This window comes from Gastrolobium bilobum, unplaced genomic scaffold, assembly GCF_033153095.1.
Source record: "Gastrolobium bilobum isolate Gb01-03AN ecotype WA unplaced genomic scaffold, APGP_CSIRO_Gbil_v1 utg26728, whole genome shotgun sequence".
Lineage (NCBI taxonomy): Eukaryota > Viridiplantae > Streptophyta > Magnoliopsida > Fabales > Fabaceae > Gastrolobium > Gastrolobium bilobum.
The window spans coordinates 4724-12500 of record NW_026895997.1 but is presented as its reverse complement, the minus strand read 5'-3'; the positions used below and the strand labels follow the sequence as shown (position 1 = coordinate 12500).

Sequence of the window (7777 nt, the reverse complement as noted above, 5' to 3'; positions counted from 1 at the left end):
CAACAAGTTTGCTTCAGCATTTGCAATTGTAATTTAATGGCTTCATCATCCTCAACAAGCACTTCTTCATCTCAATATGATGTGTTTGTGAGCTTCAGAGGTAAAGACACACGCAATAACTTCACTGATCATCTTTTTGGTGCTCTACAAAGAAAAAACATTGTTGCCTTCAGAGATGACACAAAGCTCAAGAAAGGCGAATCCATAGCACCTGAGCTCCTACAAGCAATTGAAGGATCTCGTATTTTTATTATCATCTTCTCAAAGAACTATGCTTCCTCAACATGGTGCTTACGTGAACTCGCAAAGATCCTCGGTTGCGTTCAAGTATCTGAAAAACGTGTTCTGCCTATTTTCTATTATGTTGATCCATCGGAGGTGCGAAAACAAAGTGGAAGTTAAGAGAGAGCCTTTGCAGAACATGAAGAACGATTCAAACAAGATTTAGAGATGATGGTGGAATTGCAAAGATGGAGAGGAGCTCTCACACAAGTGGTCAATCTCTCGGGTTGGGATGTGCGAGATAAGTTAGTAATATTCTCTGATATTGATGGTTTATGCATGTGCAACAACTTGATTAAGATTATTTAAAGAGTAAATACATTTTGGGTCCCTAACAAAAAACGGTCCTCACTTTAGTTCCTTCCAAAAAATAATTAGTCAGTTGGTCCTTAACAAATTCAAAGTGGATCCATTTTAGTCCTTTTGAGGGACTAATATGGGTCTTTTTTGAAATTGTGAGGGACCACGATTTCAACTAAATGGGTCCACTTTGAATTTGTTAGGAACCTGACTAATTTTTTTTTGTAAGGGACTAAAGTGGGTACCATGCTTTTTGTTAGGGACCAAAAAGGGTATTTACTCTTATTTAAATAAGGGAAAAATGTTTATCCTTTTAAATGACACAACTTATATCTTTTCATTCTCACAAAGAGGTAGGACCCACACCTTTATTTTTTTTGTCAACTCTCTCTCCTCTTTTATCTATCTCTTTCTCTCTCTTAAAATGACATAATTTTACCTTCTTTAAAATGACACACTTTTCTCTTTAAATAAAGGTTTTCCGTTTATAAAGTATTAAAATAATATTAATGTTTAAACTAAATTATAATTTATTTTTTCAGCACAATATTGTAACATTCTTCCCTTTAATGTCTAATTCTCCATACCAAGTTGCTCCCTCAGCAATTAAAATTTCTCCTTGGGCAATTCCTTGTTGAAAGTGTCTGGCACCTGCTTTTCTGATTCTGACGTAGAACTTCAAAACAATCTCATTGTTATCAACTGCATCTAAAGAAATGATACTTGATGCTTGTATGTTTAGACCTGCTATGTTGCACTGGATTTTTGGCCAATGCAATCACTAATTTGTTGACAAATAAATCTCAATTGTTGCCTCTTGTTTTTCTTCCACATCCTCCAATATTCTCCTCAACCAAATCGCTGTTCATTAAGGCTCTTCAAACCCAATTTCTATCAAATCTGACACATATATCTAATGACTCAAACAAAGTCTTCACTTTGATGCTCCAAAAAGTATACTTTTTCCCTGTAAAAAGCAAGGACATGAACTGTGCTGAGATTGATAATTGAACGAGTCACTATCTCTTCTTTAAATCTTGTAGAACCCTTCCCAGATCTTCAAAGCTCTTGTATCAATTTTGTTGGAAGAAGAGTAAACGACAAAAAGAAAATGTTTCTGGATTTTTCTCAAAGGCAGAAGACCTTTCACTTCCTTCATACAATAACTCATAAATACACCTTTTATAACTTTAACAGAAATACATAAAGACACAATAACTTAAATCTTTACATATGTTTATAAAATGCTAAAATAATTAACATTTAAACTAAATTTTAATTTATTTTTTCAGCACATTATTTTAAAACTGGTGAAGAGGTAACACACAAATTGGGCCCAAATTTACTTGCTTTGCAAAAACAGGTATTAAAAAGCAAAGAAAAATAATCTGTTATCTTGTCTTTTATATATGATTTTTATTTTGGTTTTTTTAGGTGTTGATTTGGTGTTGTTGATTTTCTTTTTTAAACTTTCAGGCCACAAAATGCGGAGATTGAAAAAATTGCTAAAGAGATAATCAATATATTGGATCAGAAAATTTCAAGTATTCAAAATGATTTAGTTGGGATAGAATCTCCTGTAAAAGAATTAGAAAAGCTTTTACTCTTGAGCTTGGTTGATGATGTTCGGGTCATAGGAATAACCGGGATGGGTGGAATAGGAAAGACAACTCTTGCTACGGTTTTGTGGGATAAGATCTCTCATCAATATGATGCTCGTTGTTTTATTGCTGATGTAAGCAAGTCTGATCCATTTGATGCACAAAAGCAACTTCTTCGACAAGCTCTAAATGAAGAAAACCTTCATATATTGAATCCTTCTGTGGCTGCTAATTTGATACGACGAAAGCTACGTCATGTAAGGGCCCTTATAATTCTTGATAATGTTGATCAAGTTGAACAACTAGAGAAATTAGTTGTGAATCGTGAATACTTAGGAAGGGGGAGTAGAATCATCATAACGTCTAGAGATTTGCATATCTTAAGAGGATATGGAGTGGACAATGTTTACACAGTTGAACTCTTGAGTCATGATGATGCTCTTAAATTATTCTGTAGAAAAGCTTTCAAATGTGATGATATTAGGAGAGGTTGCGAAGCGTTGACACATGACGTATTAAGTTATGCTATATGGCCTTCCACTAGCAATTAAAGTATTAGGCTCATTTTTGTTTGGTCGATATATCTCTGAGTGGAGAAGTGCATTGGTTAGATTGAGAGAAAACCCAAGAAAAGATATAATGGATGTGCTTCAAATCAGTTATGATGGATTGGAAGAAATGGAAAAAGAAATATTTCTAGATATTGCTTGTTTCTTCAATGGGAAGTGGGTGAATGAAGTTATGAGATATCTAAATGGTTGTGGATTTGAGCCTAATATTGGAATACGAGTTCTCGTTGATAAATCACTCGTAACCATTTCGAATCATTATGCTGACTTTCCTCAAGTTGAAATGCATGATTTGTTGCGAGAGCTAGGCAAAAAAACAGTTCGAGGAGATTCGCCCAAGGAGCCAAGAAGGTGGAGCAGGCTTTGGCTCTACAAAGATTTCTGCAAGGTTATGTTGGAGGAGAAAATGGTAAAGTATTTGTTTGAAAATAGAAAACATTGTATTTTCATTTTCTTAGAAGCTATATATATAGGGATAGGATCAACTTACACCGGTGTAAGAATAATAAATCTTACACCAAATCTTAACCGTTGATTTTTGTGCATCCAATGGTTGAGATTTATTGAGAATTAAAAATTAATTAATGAGTGAGACCTAATAAATCTTAACCGTTAGATGTAGAAAATCAATGATTAAGATTTGGTGTAAGATTTATTATTCTTACACCGGTGTAAGATGATCCTACCCCATATACATATATATATATATATATATATATATATATATATAATATATATATATATATAAGAAAAAATATTTCTCAAGCTGCTTGAGATAAATTTATCTCCGGTCACCTCAAAACTACGTCGTTTTGATTATTTATTTCCTTATATGTATTGATTCACCTTTGAATGGTTATGATTTCACTTTTCTCTCTCTTCCTCTATCACTATTGATCCATCTTTGTACGGTTATAATTTAGTAGCCGAAGATAACTTTATCTCCGGCAGCTTGAGAAATGATAAGCCCATATATATATATATATATATATATATATATATATATATATATATATATATATATATTTAAAGCTATTTTTCTTTCTATTTTGAGTACCTTTAGGAAAATAACATTGAAGCCATAGTTTTGAACGGTCAAGAAGAAACTCAAGCATTGATGGTTGAAGGATTGTCAAAAATGAAGCACCTTAGATTGCTCATACTAGAGTGTGTGAAGTTCTCAGGAAGCCTCAATTATCTTTCTAATAAATTACGATATGTTGAGTGGGATGAATATCCTTTCATGCATTTGCCATCAAATTTTCAGCCTAATGAGCTTGCTCATTTAATCTTGAAGCATAGCAACATCGAACAATTATGGAAGGGCAAGAAGGTACTATAAATTCTCTTTTTCATTCTGATTTTAGAAATACAAACAAAATCAGGCAAATGAATTCTCATTTTATTTCCTTTTTATTTTGAAGATGAATTAAAAAAACAAAAAGAAATTAAGTAGTTATCTTTTTTTTTATCTTTATTCTTGTTGGTCTTTACAGAAAATGCCCAGTTTGATAAGGCTGGATGTGAGCCACTCCAGAAATCTTATGAAGATGCCACATTTTGGAGAGGTTCCAAATCTAGAGAGGCTGACTCTTGAAGGATGTACAAAACTTGTTGAGATCGATTCATCCATTGGTCTTCTAAGAAAGCTTACTCACTTGAATTTGAGAAACTGCAAAAATCTAGTAAGCGTGCCAAACAACATAGTGAGTCTTACTGCTCTTGAATGTCTTGTTCTCAGGGTGTTCAAAAGTGTTTAATAACCAACTAACAAGGCATGCAGCAGAGCATTTGAAGAACCTTGATATAAGTATTGAAACTGCTATTCACTCCAACCAACTTGTTTGTTATTAACTTCCTTGCCTAGCTTCTCTTGTTTGACATTTCTTGATATAAGTTTATGCGATCTAGTACAAATCCCTGATGTTATTGGAAGTTTACATTGCTTAATGCACCTTGGTTTAGAGGGAAACAATTTTGTGACACTAAATTGTAGTCTGAAGGAACTTTCCAAACTTGTGTATTTAAACTTGTCGCATTGCAAGCACTTGACATCTTTGCCTGAGCTCCCTTCACGTATTGACGAGCCAGTAAGAAGTGTACCACTAATATTATATATTTTCAATTGCCCAAATTTAGTTGAGAGGGAACATTGCAGTAGCATGATTTTTTCATGGATGACACAAGCCCTTCAGGTACACACTCCTTCCTTTTCACACATCACTCTCTGTATCTGTGTTGGAACTAAGGAACTAACACATTGCTTTAATTTGTTTGTGGTACCAGGCAAGCTTAGAATTCTCTAACCCCTTTACGGTTATAGATATTGTTATTCCTGGAGGTGAAATACCAAAATGGTTTAACAATCAGAGTGTGGGTAGTTCAATAAGCATAGACGCATCTCCCATTATGCATCACAATGATTGGATTGGAGTTGCTTGCTGTGCAGTATATAAAGGGGATGCATTAATTGCGAACAGTGTCTTATGACTAGATGGAGATCTGGTAACGGTTGAATCAGATCATATCCGGCTATTCTATTTCCCCCGGGAACAATCAATTGATTTTATGAGTTGCGGTGACGGCCGAGGTTTGTCCTTCGAGGTGAAGTATTGTGGATATCATTGGGTATTTGAGAAGGATCTGGAACTATTGAAGAACATGTATTGCAGTGATTAACTAAAACTTGTGGCAACTGCATTTAGAATAAGGTGAGAATAAATGTTCATAATTTTGTATTTTTTTTTTTAAATAAACATGCTGATGATCTATATACTATTTGGTCTCCAAATTGACGAAACTTTTGATATACTGTTAGTTATAAATTGATTATTTTTAATGGCTTAGTTTTTATAATATTTGAGTTGAAGGCTGGATATTAGTGTATGGTAATGGGTCAAATGAGTGCCAATCAGCCCAAAGGTAAAACAAAGAGAGAAAGAGATAAACTAATGATTTACTATTCTCTTTTATTATTTTTACTGCAGTTTGAAAGCAAGATCAATTCTTTGAAAGCAAGATCAAATCTGAACCATTGGATGAACAAAGAGATGGATGGACAGCAATGCATTTTGAGGCAGCTTTTTAGTTTTTAGTTAAATAGGAGTCTGAGTCATTAGGGTCAGATACCGTTCTTTTTAGTTTGAGTTTTTAGTTTTGAGTTTTTCTAATTTCGTTCTTTGAATCTGAGTGTTGAGAAATTCCTTGAAAGCTGGATGCTAATTCTTCAATTCTTGTACTCGAAGTGCATTGACAACGCATTGACAACGCACCTTCAAGGAAAGGAACCACATATCTGCATACGAGCTACGGTTTTCACACTTCTGCATGTTTTCTTCCTAGCTCTAGTTTAGGAACTTTGACTCTTGAAGAACCGGTTTGTAACTTGACTTGAGTTTTCTTTAATGAATATTTGTAATGCATGTTTCTTTACTTTTAGATTTGCAATATTTCTGAATATGGGTTTCTAATCTTTTCCTTTCTGGGATTCACGATGATTGGGTGATCTTTTATTTTTCTGAATATTGTGATGGCTTGCTTTAGTTTCATTTGATTAGCAAGATTTTGATTTAAGTCCAAGAACACCATGGGAATGGATCTTGGAATATTTTTGCACAATTATGATTGGGAAATCAGGTTATGTCCCTTGTTAATTGAACCCTTGAGGTTAGGGATAACCCAAGGAGGTCTTTGATACAATTTTTAAAGATTTAGAAGACTTTGGGAAAAGATCCTTCTAAAGATTAAAATCTGGAACTGAGAAGTTTCAGCTAAAATAGACATAGTAGTTCAAATTCTAATATTAAAGTGCCGTAGCAGTTATAAACGCAGGAATGCGAAATTTTTTCTTCATCCATGATTCAAGAATTCCAGAACCTTATAATTGTTACAGTTGTGATTAGATATCTCTCTGTTAAATTTTGTTTAATACAAATCTGATAAATACCTTGTTTCATTTAGTATTTTCTTAGTTTTAAAAGATTGATTACTTAATTTCAAGAAATTAGAAATTGGAATTAAAAAGGAAAACTAAACAAACTGTTCCCTAATAACGATAACTCTTTCTTTCGAAAATTACTATCCAACAAAATGGCGTCGTTGCCGGGGAACGGTGTTTGATTTTATTTTCTTTTTGTGATTCTATTTTAAACTTCTTGATTTTTTATTTTTTTTATTATTGAATCTTTTTCCTTTTTACATACTTTTCTTGTTATCTACTCACTCCAATTTCAAGTTCTTGTGAGATTTCTGCAGAATTCAATTTTGATTACAGTAACAAGCAGTATTACACAATTGTTGCCGAATTATTGAAGATGGCAAAATCGAACCATGGATCTGTTAATGGAAAAAACGTAAATGGCAATGGGAATGTCAACCATGCTCTAGTTATGGTGGATGAAGAGCTTCCCATTGCTGAATATGTTATTCCATCACTTGATGGAGTAATTCCTGGTATAGTCCAGCCTGGAGTGGAGGGGAATTTTGATCTCAAACCAGGGATGATACAGCTGTTGCAATCCATGACTCAATACCATGGATTACCCAAGGAAGATCCCCACAAGCATATTACAAAATTTATGAAAATTTTCGATACATTTTCTGTTCATGGAGTGTCCACAGATGCCATGAGAATGAGGCTATTTCCCTTCTCTTTAGCTGGGGCAGCAGAAGAATGGGTAGAAGATTTGCCTGCACAGTCCATCACCACATGGAAGGAGCTTGGAGAAGCCTTCCTTATGTGGTTTTTCCCACCCACAAAGGTGTGTGATTTGAGGGATGACATAACAGGGTTCAGACAGTATGTTGATGAGTCAACCATGAGAGCTGGACTAGATTTAAGGGGCTGATTAAAAAGTGTCCTACCCATGGTCTTCCTAAGTGGGCTACCATTCAGATTTTCTATAGAGGATTGAGTCACCAAGGCAAAACTCACTTGGATGCCACTGCCAATGGAATGTTTTTATTGAAAAGGTATCCAGAGGCTTTTGAGACACTTGAGAGGATAAGCCAAAACAACTGCCAATG

At 34.2% G+C, this 7777-nt stretch overlaps 1 pseudogene; it reads left to right on the top strand.

The window, feature by feature from the left end:
* The first annotated feature begins 36 nt into the window (after positions 1-36).
* Positions 37-5431, top strand: LOC133297180 (disease resistance protein RUN1-like; annotated as a pseudogene).
* The last annotated feature ends 2346 nt before the right edge of the window (positions 5432-7777 follow it).